The sequence below is a fragment of the Schistocerca americana genome, chromosome 2, assembly GCF_021461395.2.
Source record: "Schistocerca americana isolate TAMUIC-IGC-003095 chromosome 2, iqSchAmer2.1, whole genome shotgun sequence".
NCBI lineage: Eukaryota > Metazoa > Arthropoda > Insecta > Orthoptera > Acrididae > Schistocerca > Schistocerca americana.
In genome coordinates, this window is record NC_060120.1 from 432,077,092 (window position 1) to 432,096,181 (window position 19,090).

General features: G+C 41.1%; 1 protein-coding gene and 1 non-coding gene across 2 annotated transcripts in view; both read left to right on the top strand.

Annotated features, from left to right (window-relative positions):
- Positions 1 to 19,090, top strand: part of LOC124595667 (zinc transporter ZIP10) — a 311,075-nt gene that overhangs the window by 8,815 nt on the left and 283,170 nt on the right. The window lies entirely within an intron of this gene.
- Trnag-acc lies at positions 18,579 to 18,650 on the top strand. The gene has a single exon. It is a non-coding gene; the product is annotated as a tRNA-Gly (tRNA).

Sequence of the window (19,090 nt, forward strand, 5' to 3'; positions counted from 1 at the left end):
GAGCGCACGTGAAAGGAAAGAAAGCGAGAGAGAGAGAGAGAGAGAAAACTAAAACAATATCCTTTGTTCAGATTATAAAAAAGTGGATCTACATCAAAGAAACCCAAACCAGAAATATAGTCTAGATAGAAAAAAATACGGACACAATGCGCAAGCGCAGATTTCGATTTCATGGCCACATAAAAGAATTAATGACTTTAAATGGACGAAAGGTATTTTCGACATTTTTTACTCGAAACCGAAAAAAGAATAGCGTCGCATACAAACGCCAAAAAAAGGCGGAGGAAATTGGTAAAAAATATCAGAAGACACACTAAGCCGAAACATCTTCAGAAAAGCTGTAGTAATATTTGGGTCTTTCAGAGATGAGGAATGAACGACTGGTGGCAAATGGTCAGGTGGATGCCGCTCTTAGGTACAGTGTGTTCATGAAAGATATGAGTAAACAAAAACTGACAACGACTGATAAAAATTGGTCATAAGATTATCGTGATCTCTAGATGGTCGTGTAATGGAATGAGTAAGGCAGGAATAATATCTCAGTGAGCTATAATAGAAAAAAATAGTTGAGGTAAAATTGAGAAAGTGGTAGCTTTAAAAAAGATGAAACTGAAAAATTGCAGTATAGCAAGAATACAAACCGGCAGTGTAATAGATACGCACAGAATTCAGCTGCTACAAGTCCTTGGAAGAAGACAGCATTTTGAAATACAATGCAAACGGCTGTATCTCGAGACGAGCAAATCAATGAAATGTTTTTAAAGTGATGGGCGCTACTGATTATAATATACGATACTTAATTCGTGGCGAATAAAAGTTTCTTTAATATCTAAAACCGTTGTCTTTGGGTAAAGCCTATGAAATGAAGTATCAATAAGATATTTTGGCACTGTTTGAAACAAGAAATGCACTGTTAATGGATACAGATCTTGCTGAGTAAAAAAAAAGCGACATGTGTTGTCAGTATACTCATCTATTAGAGCAAGTGTGATGTGCAACAGCCGCGTAGCGTTCAGGGTCTCAATATTCAGTATCGCTGTGAATTACGGCGGTGCGCCCTCTGGATGTTGAATTTCATGTTGGTACTCTCACGTACCTGCAGTACGTCTTTGATTGACAAATTGTCTTTGACTACAACGCTTCACGGTTAGAAAGTGTACAATAAAAAGAGGACCAGGACAGAGGAGCACGTTAGCATGATGTACCAGAAGTATGGCGGGGAAGGCGAGCAGACACTGATGGAGAAACTGGTCAGAACGAATAGTGGCGTCAGAGCTCTACATTAAACGAAGCAACAAACAGTACACTCATGTGCAGAAATACAAATACTGAAAGTGTTGCAAACAGAAAACAAAAGGAGGGAAACAATCATTGATTGGAAAGAATCTGAAGGAACTGACTCCTCGTCGTCAGAGATTGACCACCAAGTCAACTGCCCTCACTCGTCTTACTAGACATCATTCTCATTGTGTGGTGTTTATTAAAATGAAGAAGACGTAATGCTACTTTACCCCGAGACGTCGCTTTACATGTTTCTAGTCTATATTTTCTTAATTTAATGATTTTAAAAAGAGGAGGGCTTCAAAGCAATAGCATCTCTCAAGAATGATCATAGAATCTCTTTGACTACTTCATCAGTTGATGGTTACATCTTTCCAGGCAGTGTGCTATGTACTGTTATTCATGAAGTTTTTGACATGCGTCGTAGGTGGGTATGGTATGCTGCCGGCTAGGTAGTGTTTTAATCGTAGTACGAATAAACTATATTGTCACAATATAGAGCTACATTACTAACATATTCTGAAAAATTCAACCTGCTTTCCACCTCTTCCAGTTCCCACCATTCTTTGCCGTTTGGTACACAATTGGATTGTTAAATCTCTACTTACAGTTCTTCCTCGATTTGTTGATCGAGTATCATCGTGTCTTTTACCTATGACACAGAAGAAAGATAATAAAAGCAATGACATGAACAAAGAGAGGTAGTGACCATCGTTAAAGTAGCAAGCGACGAATGCGGAAGTCAGTAATGAGCGTAAGTTGCTTTAAATAGAGGGTATCCGGGAAGTAGGGACGAATATTAAAGCGCTATAGAACATACAAAATTTATTGAAAACTTAATTTTTTTGGCAGACATTGAGTAACTTCTCCCACTAATCTATGAAAAACAATATCCTCTAACTGACAACCCAAGGCTGCGCAGCAATGAGCAATGCTTTCATTGAAGTTCTCGATGAAGGGTTCACAAACATCTGGTAGGATGCCGTTAATAACCCTTTTAATTTCATCCTTCAAGTGATCTATTGTTTGTGGTTTGTACACGTACACTTCTGATCTCACAAAACCCCACAAAAAAAAGTCACAGGGTGTAAGATCGCATGATCTGGCAGGCCTATCCTGGTTGTCACGCAAAGAGACGATTTTTTGAGGAAACGTTTCATTCAGCAGAGCAGTCATTCCACGGGATGTGCGACATGTCGCACCATCTTGTTGCAGCCGAAAATCGTCATGATTCGGTAATGGTAGCTCTCTCATCATTTTCAAAAAAGTGCGAGCCGATAACTCCTATTGGCCGTGCGGTTCTAGGCGCTACAGTCTGGAGCCGAGCGACCGCTACGGTCGCAGGTTCGAATCCTGCCTCGGGCATGGATGTGTGTGATGTCCTTAGGTTAGTTAGGTTTAAGTAGTTCTAAGTTCTAGGCGACTGATGACCTCAGAAGCTAAGTCGCATAGTGCTCAGCCATGTTTGAACCACTCTTACTGCCCAATCGTCCATTGTGGATGCTTCTCACCTTCCACAGTCACTCGCGGATTTTCGTTACCCTAGAGTCTGTAGTTCTGCTTATTGATGTACCAGATGAGGTGAAGTGCGCCTCATCTGCGAAAATTATTCTTTTTTGTAGTTCTCGATCACAGCTTGTAGGCCAAGACCCATTAAGCAACCCGATGTCTCTTTCCATGATCTGCTGTCTTCAACTCTTGTGTACGCTAGATCTTGTAAGCATGCATTTTCAGATCTTTTCAAAGTATTTCAAGCAGAGAATTTGGTGATAAATTCGATTGTTGAGCTCGTCGGCGAACCGATTTCCTGTCACACTGTCAGGCACGACAGCAATGTTTTCTTGTGTTCGAACAGAAGGCGGTCGTCCTGTTTTCTTAATGTTTGAAAGTCTGCCCCTGGTACCTGAGTGGTCAGCGCGAAGAAAAGTCATATCTAACGGCTCGGGTTCGATTCCCGGCCGGGTTGGAGATTTTCTCCTCTCAGGGACTGGGTGTTGTGTTGTCCTTATCATCATCATTTCATCCCCATCGACACGCAAGTCACCGAAGTGGCGTCAACTCGGAAGACTTGCACCAGGCGAACGTTCTACCCGAAGGGAGGCCCTAGCCATACGGCATTTCCATTTCCGACGTTTGAAACAAACTTGTGGTCTCAAACTTCCGGATCAACTTCCGAACTGATGATTCGATTTGAGCAAAATGGTTCAAATGGCTCTGAGCACTATGGGACTTAACTTCTGAGGTCATCAGTCCCCTAGAACTTAGAACTACTTAAACCTAACTAACCTAAGGACATCACAAACATCCATGCCCGAGGCAGGATTCGAACCTGCGACCGTAGCGGTCGATTTGAGCAGCATTACGTCCGAGTGTCATAGCAATACACATACGGTTGCCGTGGATCCTTCACTGTTTTTGTAATAACTTTTACCACTATGATACGTTGAACAGTTGTCATCTGCTCCATGACGAAAATAAACATCAAACAACAATGCTAACCACACAAAAGCTATGGAGCTACTAATGGGAAGGTTTGCAAATAACAAATAGGAAAAAAAACACGGTTGCTAACCATCATATGATGACAAAATGGCGCGAAATTCAAATTCGTCCTTACTTCCCGGACACTCTTTATGTGGGCGAATAGGTTACAGATAGTAGGATGAATAAAGAAGTCTTGAAATAAAAAAATGGAAAAGGTTCCCAAACCACAAGAAACGTTTACAGCAAAAACTGCTTTTCCATAAAAATATAAATACATCATTGCAACTGTCGTAAAACTAATGTGTGTGTATGCATGTGGGTGTCTTGTGGTCTGTGAGCGAATTAGAAAGGAAAGATAGGTAGATAGATAGAAAGGGACAGAGAGAGATAGAGAGCTAAAACAATATAATGTATTCAAATTATGAAAACTAGATCTACAAGAAAATATCTAAGTATGAAATATATACCAAAACACAAAAAATTACGGACACAATGTGCAAGCGCAGAGTTCAAAATGGTTCAAATGGCTCTGAGCATTATGGGACTCAACTGCTGTGGTCATAAGTCCCCTAGAACTTAGAACTACTTAAACCTAACTAACCTAAGGACATCACACACATCCATGCCCGAGGCAGGATTCGAACCTGCGACCGTAGCGGTCGTGCGGTTCCAGACTGTAGCGCCTTTAACCGCTCGGCCACTTCGGCCGGCCGCGCAGAGTTCGATTTTATGGTCGTATAAGAAGAATTAATGGCTTTAAATAGATCAAACGCATTTTCTACATTTTTAGCTTGAAACCGAAAACAAGAATAGTGTCGCATACAAACGTCAAAAACGGACAGTGGAAATCAGTCAAATCATCTAAAGACACACTAAACCGGAACATCTTGAGAAAAGGTTTATTTGGGTCTTTCGGAGAGGAAGAAAGAAAAACTTGTGCCAAATGGTCAGATAAACGCCATTCGTAGACGCTAAGTATTAACGAAAAACACGTGAGTAACCAATAACCGACAATAATCGTCATTATGGTTGTAAGATTATCGTGATCTCTAGAACTACTTCTCTCCTTCATATCTGCCACATACTTTACAGACCTAGCTGCAGCTCTCTGTTCGGTGAGACTGTGATTCTTTCCAGAATTCTGAACAACGATCGTGGAACTTCATTGCTCTCTACTCTTTTCCTTGCCTTATCATAGCAAGCTTTTTCTTTCTCCGAACAAGTACTGAGAAAGCCAACTTAATTCAAAGAACATCGCAATCTGTAATCGGTTTATGTCAAGTCAAGCAGCCATCAAAATACTGAATCAAAAATGGGTATTTTAGAGAAGAAGAACTTCCAGTTTCTGTATAAAGTAAGGTGTTGTGACAGATAAAATATGATAAAAAGATTAAAATAAGAAAATAATGCTGATATTGACGAAGGTCTGTGCATCAACTGGTTAAAGTAACAATAAACAATTTATATGTAAGCAAAAACTACAAGAAAGACGTGATCAGTTAAGTGTCGAGTTTCTACTGAAGGTAAACACGGAAGATGGCCGGAGTATCAAAGAGCCTAAGGAGAAATAGGTGACAAAACATTGCCGTTTACAGTGCTTACTGCTGACCTCTCCAGAAAGCGGGCAGAGGGCCAGTCACTCAGTATATTGCGAATTGTCCGCTGTGCGTAGTAAGAATTACTAAGTACTTTTCCAGAAGAGAATTCCAGTAAGACAGCAAGCTCTGAAAAAATATCGTTATCAGTCAAACAGGATACCAAAATGAAATTAAAGTAAAACTTGCATCCGCTTCCACGACATGGCTCCCATGATCGTAGTCAAATGGCACTGATCATCGTTGATAAAAGGATCAATAAATAAAATGAAACATCTTTTCAGAGTTCAACACTGTAGAAAACTGTATGTGACTGAAATGAAACAGTAGTGCCAAATTTTTCGTTCGAAAATCTAATAGAGGTTCATAAATATTCACCTAAATACGAAACTGACAGTTACTGAATTAAAAGGAAAGAAAGAAAAAAGAGGAGGTGAGACTCAGTGTGGGCTAGTAACAGGAAGAGTAGCTGAAAAAATAACGAAGGGTTACGACGAAGCTCAGAATTACTGGTATCATTGGGTAAACGAACCATGGCAGAACTACTCCACCTGGTATGAAAGATTCACGAGAAAGGCGAAATATCCTCAGACTACAAGATGAATGTAATACTTCCAGCTCCAAAGAAAACTGGCAAGTGTAAATTCTGCCGAACCATCAGACAGATAAGTCGTTTGATCAAGATACTGTCACGAATTATTTACAGAACAGCGAAAAAGGAGACAACCTCAGGGAAGATTGATTTGGGTTCCCTAGCAATGTAAGAACAGGACTTATCTTCGAAGATAGACTGGAGAAAGCTTATAGAGCTCGTAGATTTAGAGGCTTTGCTGACCAGAATACACTCCTTGCAATTCTGAAGGTAACTGGGATAAAATATAGGCAGGAAATAGTTACCTACAACTTGTATAGAAATCAAACAACATTTATGAGAGTCGAAAGGTATAAACGGAAACAAGTGGTTTACAGCAGAGTGAGACAGGGTTGTAACAAATCCCCTATGTTATCAGTGTGTGCACTGAGTAAGCTGTAGAGGAAATCGAGGAGAAATTTGGAAAGAGAATCAAAATTCATGGAGCAGAAACTAAAATTTTGAGATTTTACGATGACATTGTCAGAGACGACAAAGATCAGTTGAACGGAAAGGATGGCTCCTTGAATATAATTTATAATATGAAAATCGACATAAGTGAAAGAAGGGGAATGTGGTCTAATTAAATCAAACGATGCTGAGAGAATAAAATTAGGAAATAAGATACTAAATGTAGTGGATGTGTTGCTGTTTTGGAAAAAAGGTGGTAATATCCGAAGGATATAAAATACAGACTGACAGTAGCGGGAAGATGATAAATCAAATTATAGAGAAAAGAAATTTATGCTACAGTTTGACATATGTGTGTGTGTGTGTGTGTGTGTGTGTGTGTGTGTGTGTGTGTGTGTGTGTGTGTGTGTAGGGGGGAGGGGTTGAAAATGGTAGAGGGAACCAAGGGCTGATTACAGTAAGCGGGGTCAATCCGTATGACCTGCAGAATGTATGCAAGGATGAAGAGGCTAGCGTGGAGAATTGCATCAAACTAGTTTTTGAACCGAAGACCACAACAGTAAAATGATAAAATGACTAAGCTTGAAGTGGAAGAGCCTGATACAAATCCTATCACCGTTCAGATCATCATGGCCTGTGTACCGAGTACGCTATCTTTTAATGAAAGAATGCTTGGGAGCGGTATTTGTTTATGCAAACTTAGTACGGCAAATCTCTTAAAAACACATTCAAGCTGGTTAGTTTATCAGCGGCAAAAGGTTCTGTCACACTCGATAAGAGGGAGCAACACTTACATATCCAGATCTGAATAATGATACAAATCCTTCCCGTGTCGTATCATCAGGAAAAGAAAAGGGACTGTTGATACCAAAGTAGGTCATTCTACAGCATGTCTCGTGCATGAGAAAGAAAATAGAACTTGTTCTTTCACGTTGATTGATATGTTCATTTTTAGATATGTGATGCGCTCGTTTGCTTGTTATAAAAAAAACTGCAAAACGTAACAGTAAACAGAGTACTGTGTTTTCTTGCTACGCACAAGGTACGCCCCTTCAGTGCGTACGATATTATTTTAGTGAAGCCGAAGGCGAGTTCGGAAAAGAGCAACGGCAGTTAAGTGGCTTCGATAGTGAGCGTGTTAGCAGTTGGTGTGGAACATTTGGGAAGTTGACGTGGGCAGAAATGCGGTAAGTTTTGACGAAGTAAAAAGAGAGACAAACATAACACTTGTGACACAGCTACTAACATGAAGCAATTGGCTCTGTTTTTGCGTGTTTTCTCAAGGATGGAGTTTTTATTTGGCTTTCGTTCTACTATCGCAACCATGACGATCATACTCATTGTGTTGGTCTCTGTGAGACACTCATTGTGTTGGTCTCGGTGAGACAACGTAACCTTTGTTGCGTGTTCACTGGCGAAATTCCGTGTATCACAATAGGTTGTCTTTGAAAAAAGAGCACGACCACAAATTGTTAATGCGTGTAATACTACATCAACATTCTGTGATAAAACTGTATGAGGAAAGGCTGCGTTAAATGGAGATACGCAAATGAAAGATTCTGCTTCAATAAATCCCAGGTAACTGTCTCGACTGCAAATTATGTAATAGAGATGAAAATACTAGATTTGCAAATTTATTATGCGATTTTTGTATTCTTCTCATCGTCAGGTCTGAGATAAAAGCTGGAGTATCTCTGTTGCTTCATGTCTCAAGACGGGTCCAACACTTTTGGTTGTTTTGGTGAAGGAGACCAGACAGCGAGGTCATCGGTCTCAACGGATTAGGGAAGGACGGGGAAGGAAGTCGGCCGTGCCCTTTGAAAGGAACCATCCCGGCACGGGTCCAACACTAACAGGACGCTGGTGCGAGGAGTCAAGAACCCTACTGAGGTTTCGGTACGCTCTGGCGATTGTTTTGTATCAAAGAAAAGCAATTTTCACGTATTTAATGACATCGTATTCAAAGCTAGACATGGATCGTGCAAGAAACTACCTCTGCTTTACATTAAGACCATCTATTACAATTATTTGTATATGTTTGTATGCAAGAGTCTTAACCAACTTAATAAGAAAGGCTTCTACATATATATTCTCAAGTGTGGTTAAGACGTTCTTCTCAACACTGGAATGTTGATTATTCAATTAACCTCATTTAATATGCAGTAGCGGCAATTCTTCCATGAGAAGTATAACTGTGCTTTATACAAACTTCGTGATAATCAGACCTAAGCGTCTTAAGGTAACATGTACCGTACACTTTTCTTGTGTTGTAAATATTCGGCATGTTCTTAGTACGAGTAAAGTGTCTTGATTATTTTTACATTTTTCTTTAATTTTTTGGGTTAACTTGGCAAACTAACAATATCCATAGGTTCTCTCTACCGACAATGACCTTGTCGCAGCTTACATAGGTACGCCTAACACGGTAAATTATTTCCTGCAAACTTTTTCCGAATGGTGAATCGAGGGCTTGAAGGATCTATTCTGGCATAGACCTGAACGTATCCTGTTGGACTGTTAATGTAGATATTGGGATTATATGCATCATCTGTGATATCTGCAAGACTCCAACTTGTGTACCTGAACTCTTTTTGTAAGTATCCCATACGGCGAATAACCAGGAACATGAGTCGGAATGTAGTACAATTATTTCATTATATCTTCAACGAATGTTTTGACTGATTAGTTTTTCTGCTGCAAGACAGAAGTTTATGAAAGAAAATTGCATTGTTATTTGAAGACTGCAGTATTCAGGGTAGCTTCGGGCTTTTTGTTTCCGTATGGGAATGACGGAGTATTTTATAGAGTCTTATACCAAATTTATTTCCGTGGTTTCCCTAAATGGTTTAAAGTAAAAGACGGGAAGGTTTCTTTGGAAAAAAAAGAGACACCACCAATTCCCTTCTACATTCTTTCTAATCTGAGCTTCGTGTTCCGTCTCTAACAATCTCGTCATCGACGAAACGACATACTCTGATCTTCCTTATTTCCTCCCTTCCTTCAGACAGATTCGTTGTATTCAAATTATACCCTTTGTATTGATCAACTGAGATCACGTAACAACTTCAGTTCCTCATCTTTCATTGTTGTCTCTTATTTTTGCAGTACTCCTTCACTTTCTCTTCATGTTGTATCTTGCTTTATCGTATCCATGTTGTTTCCCAGTTCTTATTTCCCCTCTCGTGACTATTTTATTCTTAAAAGTGTTTCTTTCTGTTATTTCCGATTATTTGATACTGTTTCTTTCTAGTTATTTTATTATTTATGTAATGGATATTATTATACATATATAGCTTTTTTGTGTATTCTTGTTCAAGAAGTAAGAAAAGCCATGTTAACTAATTGACCCATAGTTGCCCCAGTGGACTGGGTGGTCGCTTGCATCTGTATTATCACAGAAGAAAAATCGCACCTTTGACGGATTCAGCATATAATGTGTACTAAAACGACAGCCAGGAAAATAAATTTCCAAAAATACTGCCCATGTTCTGGAAGTAATCATCGTAATTTGGTCATGGCGTTTGAAAAGTAGTGCTTGTCTCTAGACTGTTGTGACCAAAATGGAACTACATAGCGTCTCTATCATTGAAATTCGACATACCCCTTGAATAATTGTTGCGGTTGGGATGTTTTTCTTTCTTCCGTAACAGAAGAGTTGACGTGTCCCGAAATACCTACATTATGATTGTGAATATGAGTAACAAGTAATAGTCCAGCAGATCTGTCAGCCAAGAAAAACCTGCTGGTCCCTTTCCCCACCTAGGACGTTCTTATTGTTCTCTATACGTTACCTTTAACCTGTTCAAAGTTGGCGAGTGTTTAAAAAATCTGTGATAATTTGCGGCCAGTAATCTTGTAAACTACCTGCTCATCAGTCACGGGTTACCCGCACCCCGAAAATTCTCGACCACCGGAAACGCTCCTTACGAACCACCGTCTATTTGCACTCGAGAACTCCTTGTCAGCCTCAGTAGATGATCCTTAGTACGACTCTTAAACTTCAATAGTGTTCAGTTCGTGCGCAAGTGTGTTAGAGCCTATAGGTTCGATACGAAAGTGTCAGTCAAGATCCGAAATAAGCCATGTGACCATTACGAAGATTACTCGTATATCATAAAGAGAACAAAAGTAGATGGTCTTGGCATTTTAACACAGTCATTAAAGTCTATTGGATGTTCATCATGTAGGTATTAGGCCTATGAATTCTGCCGGTATATCATCAACTCGAGTGGCTTTCTCAGATTTCAGCTGGCTGACTGCAAGATATGGTTCCCTAGTCTTCTGGATCGACTTTTTCAGCGTTCCCCAATTCCCGATCTTCATTATTTCCTGCATATTTCTTTTCAAATAGTTTCCATTTTTCTGCTACTTTTTTTGCTTATATAATACCATTCCTTTTTTAGGCTCCATTGATTTCATTCGTAAGTTTCCGCAGAACTGTCCCGTTTCCGCAGAACTGTCCCGTTTCCATCCCTTGATCATTTCGTTCACGTCTTTGTATTCATCCTCCAAATGTTCTTGACTCTCGGCTGATTTCGTTGCTCAACGCTCAATATTGCCATTGTCGTTGGTCAACGTTGTTTTGGAAAAAATTGGAAATTTGCGGTAAGATCTTATGAGGCCAAACTGCTGAGGTCATCGGTCCCTAAGCTTACACACTACTTAAACTATCTTGCGCTAAATACAACACACATACACATGCCCGAGGAAGGGCTCGAACCCCCGACGGAAGGGTGGTTCGGGGGGGGGGGGGGGGGGTGGGGGGGGGGGGATGCCGCGCGCACCCCGTAACAAGACGCCTTAGACCGTGCGGCAACTTATTTGAGCTTAAATCTGAAATGTATTTTTGTTATTATGCTTTCTGTAAGCTATTCTTTTTGATGCTTTGCATTTTGTCTCCCGACTACTCCATTTGCTGCTCGTAGAATATTATTTTTCAGGGCCTCACATTTTCCATCAACATTTCTAGTGTTGTTCGTAACTCTTATCACGGTTGTTTATTCAAAATTTACAACTACTACTAACGTAGCCTTTCTACAGTCTGTCCTCAAAGGTAAGTCGTAGGATCAGTGTCGCCTCACGTGTTCCTACAATTCTCCAGAACTCTTAACAGATCTTCTGCAATGTCACCTTCTACCAGTTTTTCCGTTCTTCAGTAAACTAATCGTATTAATGTGTTGCAGCTATGGCTTATTAGACTGATAGTTCGGTAATATTCACATGTGTTAGCATCTTCCTTTTTGGAACTGGAATTGTTCCGTTCTTCTTGCCCTTTGAGGGCGTATCACCTGTCTCATAAGCTTGCACATCAAGTGGAATAGTTTTGTAATGTCTGGCTCACCCAAGCTCCTCAGTAATTCTTCCAAGAACCTCAGTAAATCTGAGGGAATGTTTCTACTACAGGGGCCTTAGCATGATTTACGTGTTTCCCTGTTCTGTCCAATTCTGTTCGTAGTATCGTTTCCCATCCCATCTCCATCTGATTCCTCTTCTCTTTTTATAACATCGTCCTGACGTTCATTTCTCTTGGATAGCTCTTTGTATCTACATCTACGTGATTACTCTGCTATTCACAATAAAATGCCTGGCAGAGGGTTCAATGAACCACCTTCAAGCTGTCTCTCTACCTTTCCACTCCCGAACGGCACGCGGGAAAAACGAGCATTTAAATTTTTCTGTGCGAGCCCTGATTTCTCTTATTTTATCGTGATGGTCATTTCTCCCTATGTAGGTGGGTGGCAACAAAATGTTTTCGCAGACGGAGGAGAAAACTGGTGATTGAAATTTCATGAGAAGATCCCGTCGCAACGAAAAACGCCTTTGTTTTAATGATTGCCACTGCAATTCACGTATCATGTCTGTGACACTATCTCCCCTATTTCGCGATAATACAAAACGAGCTGCCCTTGTGTGTACTTTTTCGATGTCATCACTTCCACCTTTCAGCTGTCTCTCCTCTTCTTAGTACTGGGCTTGCCATCTGAGCCCTTGATATCCATACAGATGCTTCTCTTTTCACTAAAGGTCTCTTTAATTTTCCTGTAGGCGGTGTCTATCTTTCCTCTCGTTATTCGTGCTTCTACCGCCATGCATTTGCGTTCGAGCCATTCCTGCTGAGCTATTTCGCCCTTTCTAACAAGCCTTTTTATACGTCTTTATTCCTTTTCGCCTACTTTATTTGCAGCATTTTTGTATTTTCTCTATTTGTCAGTTACATTCTGTATCCTTTTGTTATCAAGGATTTCTACTACACCGTGTTGCTGCCTTCAGTACTTCAGCAGTCATAGCTACACATTCATCTTTCACTGCTCTAGTTTCCCCAGTTTCGGTCAATCGTTGTCCTATGCTCCGTCTGAAACTCTCAAAAAGCTCTGGCTATTTCAACTTATTCCAGATCCCAGTGCAATTTCTTCAGTTTTAATCTAAAATTCATAATCAATAAATTGTGGTCAGAGTCTATATGGCCTAGGGAAATGTCTTACAGTTTAAATCTGGCTCCGAAATCTCTGTCGTATATTATATAATCAATCTGAACCTTTGGTGTCCTTGTGTCTCTTCCACGTACACAACCTTCTTCCATGGTTCTTAAACCAAATTTTAACTATGATTAAATTATGCTCTGTAAAACAACTTGTATCATACGGGTCCCTCTTTCACTCCTTTCCTTGCGTCCATGTTCTTCTACTATTTTTCCTTCTGTTCCTTTTCCCGCTACCGAATTCCAGTCACCCATCACAAGTGAATTTTCTCTCCTTTGACTATCTGAATAATTCAGTTTACCTCATCATACATTCAATCTATTCTTATTTTGCGATGCTGGTTGGCATAAAAACTTGTATTATTGTGGTGGGTCTTGGCGCCTTGTCTATCTTTACTACGATAACGCGTTCATTATACCGTTCATAATACTCGTAGCTTACCCGCATGCCTGTTTTCTTATTCATTATTAGACGCACTCCAGAATTATTCTTATTTCTTTTCGTGTTTGTAATCCTCTACTCATTTGACGTGTACATATCTTCTTCCTGGCACTGCAGTTCGCTAATTTCCATTATATCGAACTTCATTCTATACGTTTCCCTTTTTAAATTATCTAATATACTTACCCGATTAAGTGATCAAACATTCCACACCCTCCGATCCTTTGAAAGCCAGTTTTTTTTTTTTTTTTTTTTTTTTTTTTTTTTTTTTTTTTTTTTTTTTTACGGCGTCTTCTTCAGTAGCCCCGCTCGGAAATCTGAATAGGAGACTGTTTCACCTTCGGCATACTTTAAGCAAGAGCGCGCCATCATCAGTAATAATCATAATAGTACATTCCTGGCGAGGTATGATATGGAATCTCAGCCGTGTTATGTACAATTTTGTAGCAAAGTAAAAAAAAAAAGTTCTGAAACGATTTTGGAATGCGCCTACCGTGTTGCAGGGCCAGAGAGACAAATCATTCCGTGAACACTGCAGTATTCACTACTCTTTGCTACTACATCAGTCGACGGCTCCAGTATTTAAATGTGTTGAAATACGCATAGTTGCGTCAAAAATTATTTTTGAAGAGTCATTCGTCTTAAATGTTAATGAGATGTGTTATACGCTATCGTTATTAAAAATCAAATGTGCATGTATCGTGGCATTCAGTAGCTGTGCTTGGCGGAAGTCTTGTATGACGTAAAGGGCAGTCAAATGTAAACGAGACAGATGTGAGAACAATAAGCGACAAAATGTTTATTATTTCAGAAGTTATATTGCCATAACTGCTGATACATCTGTCCGACTGTGAGACAAGACGGTCAGTACCTTTTTGGGAAAAGGTTTGCGGTTGGCTGCTGGACCATGGCTGTACATAGGAGTGCACCTCGTCATCCGAAGTAAATCGACTCCACGAATGTCTCTCTTCAGGGCTCCAAAAATATGGAAACTGCATGTGGAGAGATAGGCACTGCACGGAGGATATGTAAGGGCCACCTGTGGACAGGACCACTGGGGTACACCGCAGAAGTTGCGCTGGGAAGCCCAGACACATACTCCATACAGTCCCGCTCTCTCCCCATACGACTTCCATATTTTTGGAGTCATGAAGAAAGACTTTCGTGGCATCGATTTGCTTTGTATGATGAGGTGCACGCCTGGGTTCAATCATGGTTCCGTAAGCAACTGCAAACATTTTTCCATGGAGGCGTTGGCTATCTTGTGTCACGGTGGGATAAATGTGTTAAGTTATGGCAGTTATTTTGAAATAATAAACAGTTTACTTTCTTTTTCCCTGCCTGTCTCGTTTTCCTTAGATTGCCCCCTTATACATATCACCGCAGATGCCGCGCGGAGTGGCCGTGCGGTTTAGGGCGCCATGTCATGGATTGCGCGGCCCCTCCCGCCAGAGGTTCGGATCCTTCCTCGGGCATGGGCGTGTGTGTTGTTCTTAGCGTAAGTTAGTTTAAGTAGTGTGTAAGTCTATGGACCGATGACCTCAGCAGTTTGGTCCCCTAGGAATTCACGCACATTTGAACATTTTCACTGCAGATGCTGTCGGCCTACTAATGACGACAAAGAATAATAAGTATAATGACTTCACTGCGATAACTTTTTAATGTACACATGGATGTATCAATAAATAAATAAATGACCGCTTCATCACAAATCCGCATTATACCACTTACTAAATCTCAACACGAACAATCTCTGTTATTATTATTATTATTAATATTATTATTATTACGAGGGTGAGTCAAATGAAAACCTTAAATTTATAATAACAAATCGAAATTTCGCGCTGTTATCCTGAAAGTTGGTAAGCGTGCTACAAACAGCGTGCAGAATGGCCTGTAGGTGACAGCATAGTGCAGATGCACACATACAGTCGCAGTATCAGTATAAAGATGGCCGTCCCACTTGCGACTTGAACAGCGTTCTGTTATTCGGTTTTTGCGTAGTTAAGGTGTGAAACCTATTGAAATTCATCGACGAATAAAAGTTCAGTACGGTGATGCATGTTTGTCACAGCAGCAAGTCTACGAATGGTTTAGGAAGTTCGCAAACGGTGAGACTTCAGTCGAAGATGCTTCTCGTCCAGGTCAGGCACAACGAGTTGTGACTCCACAGAACATTGCAGCAGTTGAAGCGCCATTCCTCATCACCAAAACCAAAGAAGTTTCGAACAGAACCACCAGCAGGGAAGGTTATGCTGACTGTTTTTGGGACGAAAAAGGCGTCATTTTGGAGCAATACATGCCTAGAGGGACCACTGTCACCAGTGCATCATACACAGATCTCCTAAAAAATCATCTGCGGCTTGCAATCAAATCAAAGCGACTTGGATTGCTGTCAGCAGGTGTCCTTTTGCAATATAACAATTCAAGGCCCCACACTGTCCGTACAACAGTTTCAACAATCACAAACCTGCACTTTGAGCGTCTTCCTCATCCACCATACTCGCCAGACGTTGCCCCCATGTGATTTCCATATGTTTGGACCACTCAAAGATGGGAAGAAAGAAGTTCCGTTCTGATGAAGAGGTACGCCACACGGTGCATGAGTGGTTGCGCGGAGTACCAAAAGAATTTTTTTCTAAAGGAATTTATGCACTTTGTAAGCGCTAGAGGACTTGCATTGAGCGTGGGGGAGATTATGTTGAAAAGTAATACAGCTTTGTACCACATGTGCACAATAAATAATATTTAAAAAATATTTCATTTGACTCACCCTCATATTATTATTATTGTTGTTGTCGTTACTCCTTTCCCATGGAACGTGATTCATTGTAGCGATACAAGTGTTTCGAAAAAGTTACGAAAAAAAGTACGACGGGAGTCGAATGCAGTTCGGAGAGACTCCTAGGCTATCACCGTAGCCGATTGCTGACACACTCGGTTGGTATTAAATAGGTTCGTAAAATTTTTGAACATCGATTTCCTGAAAACGCACATTGTACTGGTGCAGCGTTTCCTACGTCTAAGTATGTATTATAGTCGCCGATAGATCTGAAATATCGGTGGCTCGTAGGTTGTATGCCTTGTGAGCCTTGTTTCGATACAAATCACGGCGCTCTTCCTTTAGACCAGAAAATTATGCGTCAGACATTTTTCTGCTGCGTTACTCGTCTGCCGGAGTACTACTTTTTCTTTCGAAATTTTTCTTCGAGACTCTAACAATCGCGTTTCGAGATTAGGCATCTAATTGCTCGCTTCTCTTCGGTGTTAACTCGCCAGCACTATGTCAACCCCTCGAATTGGAACGTGTACAGGAAGGGCAGGACTGGTACGATAAATTGCGCTGATACACGCTGCGCTAGCTAGCAGTTCGTTAGCTGCCAGACAATAAGGTAAATCACCCCTGGGTCGCATTTATGACGCATTGTGCGGGGATGCGTGTCCATTTGTTCTTTACCTCCCCTGCAGTGAGAGCTACAATGTACCAATGATTACACCGGGACTGCTGTTTAGCCTCTCGGTGAACTCGTGGCTCTCAGGTGTTCTGTATGGTGGTGGATCCGTGTGAGAGTAGCCCGAAGGAAAACAAAATGTTCGTTCCACACATCTCGGACTGAAGCAAACTCTCACAGCCTCTGTCTATAAGCCTTCCGTTGAAACTGCTCCAGCGAAACTGACGCAAAAATTGGCGAAAAACTTATCCACAGATTATCGCTGAAATTACAGGGTGTGTCAAAAGATATGGTACAACTTTAATGTGTAATAGCATCCAAACTAATTAGGATATTGTCACCACTTTTGGCTAATGTGACTCTTATGTCAAAAAGTTTTTATGCAATTCAGGTCAACTTCGTGCTCCTTTGGTGGCAAGAACAACATCCATTCTGTATTGCAGCCCTATCCACACTCAACGCAACATATTCGCATCAACTGTGGCAATGGCAGCAAAAAAATGTTCAAATGTGTGTGAAATCTTACTTAACCTAAATTATGCTAACGACAAACACACACACATCCATGCCCGAGGGAGTACTCGAACCTCCGCCGGAACCAGCCGCACAGTCCATGACTGCAGCGCCCGAGACCGCTCGGCTAATCCCTCGCGGCAATGGCAGCAACTATTAGGTTCTTTGATTCACTCATGAGATTGATAGGCGTTTGGTAGACGCTGTCCTTGACATACGTGCAAGGGTCGTTGATTCCTACACATACCGAGTTTGAAAGTTCCTTTGAACCTGAGTGTCCGATTCGGCCTGAATAAATCATTTCACACACCGAGCCTTTTCTTGAACCATAGTCATTATGCTCCTCTCACGACGACTTGGAACACATACAACGAAAACATTGTGAGTTTATCTCCCACACAAGCAAAACATGATGTGAAAATCTCAATTACTTTGGGTGCTACAACATATTGAAGTTGTGGCGTACTATCTGAGATACCTTGTATAATATTCAGTTTCTATTGCGTCTCCCTCGTATGTCAGTAAAGTATATAGTTTAAAGCGACGTGTGTGACAGCGTTTAGATATCGTCAAGTATATTCGAAGTACTGTAGTGCGAGACAATTCGCAATTCACAGGCAGTCATTGGTGAGCGGGACAGTCATCCCTACAAGACTGAAAGTGATTTCCTTGACGGAGACTAATGTTCCCAAGGTGCCTCGCCAACTCAAACAGTCAAAGGGCAGGTCCATGAGTGATAAACAACCTAAAGTAGCTCCCGTCGGACGCCTCTCAAATGTTCCTCTGAATTGGATAATCTCACAACAAAAGTAACTAGCCGTAGTGAGACTTCAAAACAAAATTCCTGCTACCGGCTATAATTCAGTGGCAGAAAGTTCTGCATTAGCGTCAAATGTCCAGTAGCCTTATTATAATGGCGAATGAGATGTATAAGAAACGTGCATAAGCATTTGGTATAAAAGATATTATCAGTGCAGCCAAAGTTATCCAGTCTTGCATTTCGTTTCCTGTCTCCTAAGAGAAGTACTTGTCAGTCTTTGAACAAAGTTTGTAAAATTCCACGCTGATTTTGTTCTAGAGTAGCATATTTAATAAGGAACGACTGATACTAGATAACGAGTTCCTTTTTGATGAGATCCTCTTTCTTGTTGCCTCATAACACGGCACACAGCCTTCTTCCATTTCCATCTCGTTTCATTTCAGTTACTTAATTCACGCCTTACTCTAGGCGTCGATTATCATTTCCTTGTGGCAATCAAAATCGTTCCGTACTAATCTATTCGTTGTGTCCGCCTCCGTAGCGTAGCGGTAGCGCTACCGCCTACCACGCAGGGGGCCCGGGTTCGATTCCCGGCAGGGGACCGGGTGTTGTGTGTCATCATCATTTTCATCATCATTGACTCGCAAGTCGCCGGAGTGGCAACTAAAAAGGACAAGCTGTACGGCGGCCGAACTCTCCCGAAAGGGGCCGACCGGCCAGCAATGCCATCCGATCATTTCATTTCAATAGTTGTTGTGATTCGACAAATGCCTTGACCGATCCTGTTCTCGGAGCCTTCGTGGATAAGTTTTAAAACAGTACTCCTGTGGAATTTGCTGTGCTCATCTCGCATTTTAACGTAGGGTTGCAAGTCGGTGTACCCCACAGATTTGTGTACATCTTTTCTTGTAAGAAGTGTGCCAGGCTCAGTAGGCTGTCACCTTGTTCAGTGAACTTATACACCAAAGTATGCTTACTGCCGGGTAGTGATGCACCGGCAATGGTAGGGCTCTCTTGGCGCCACTGCGAAATGATTGAGCCAC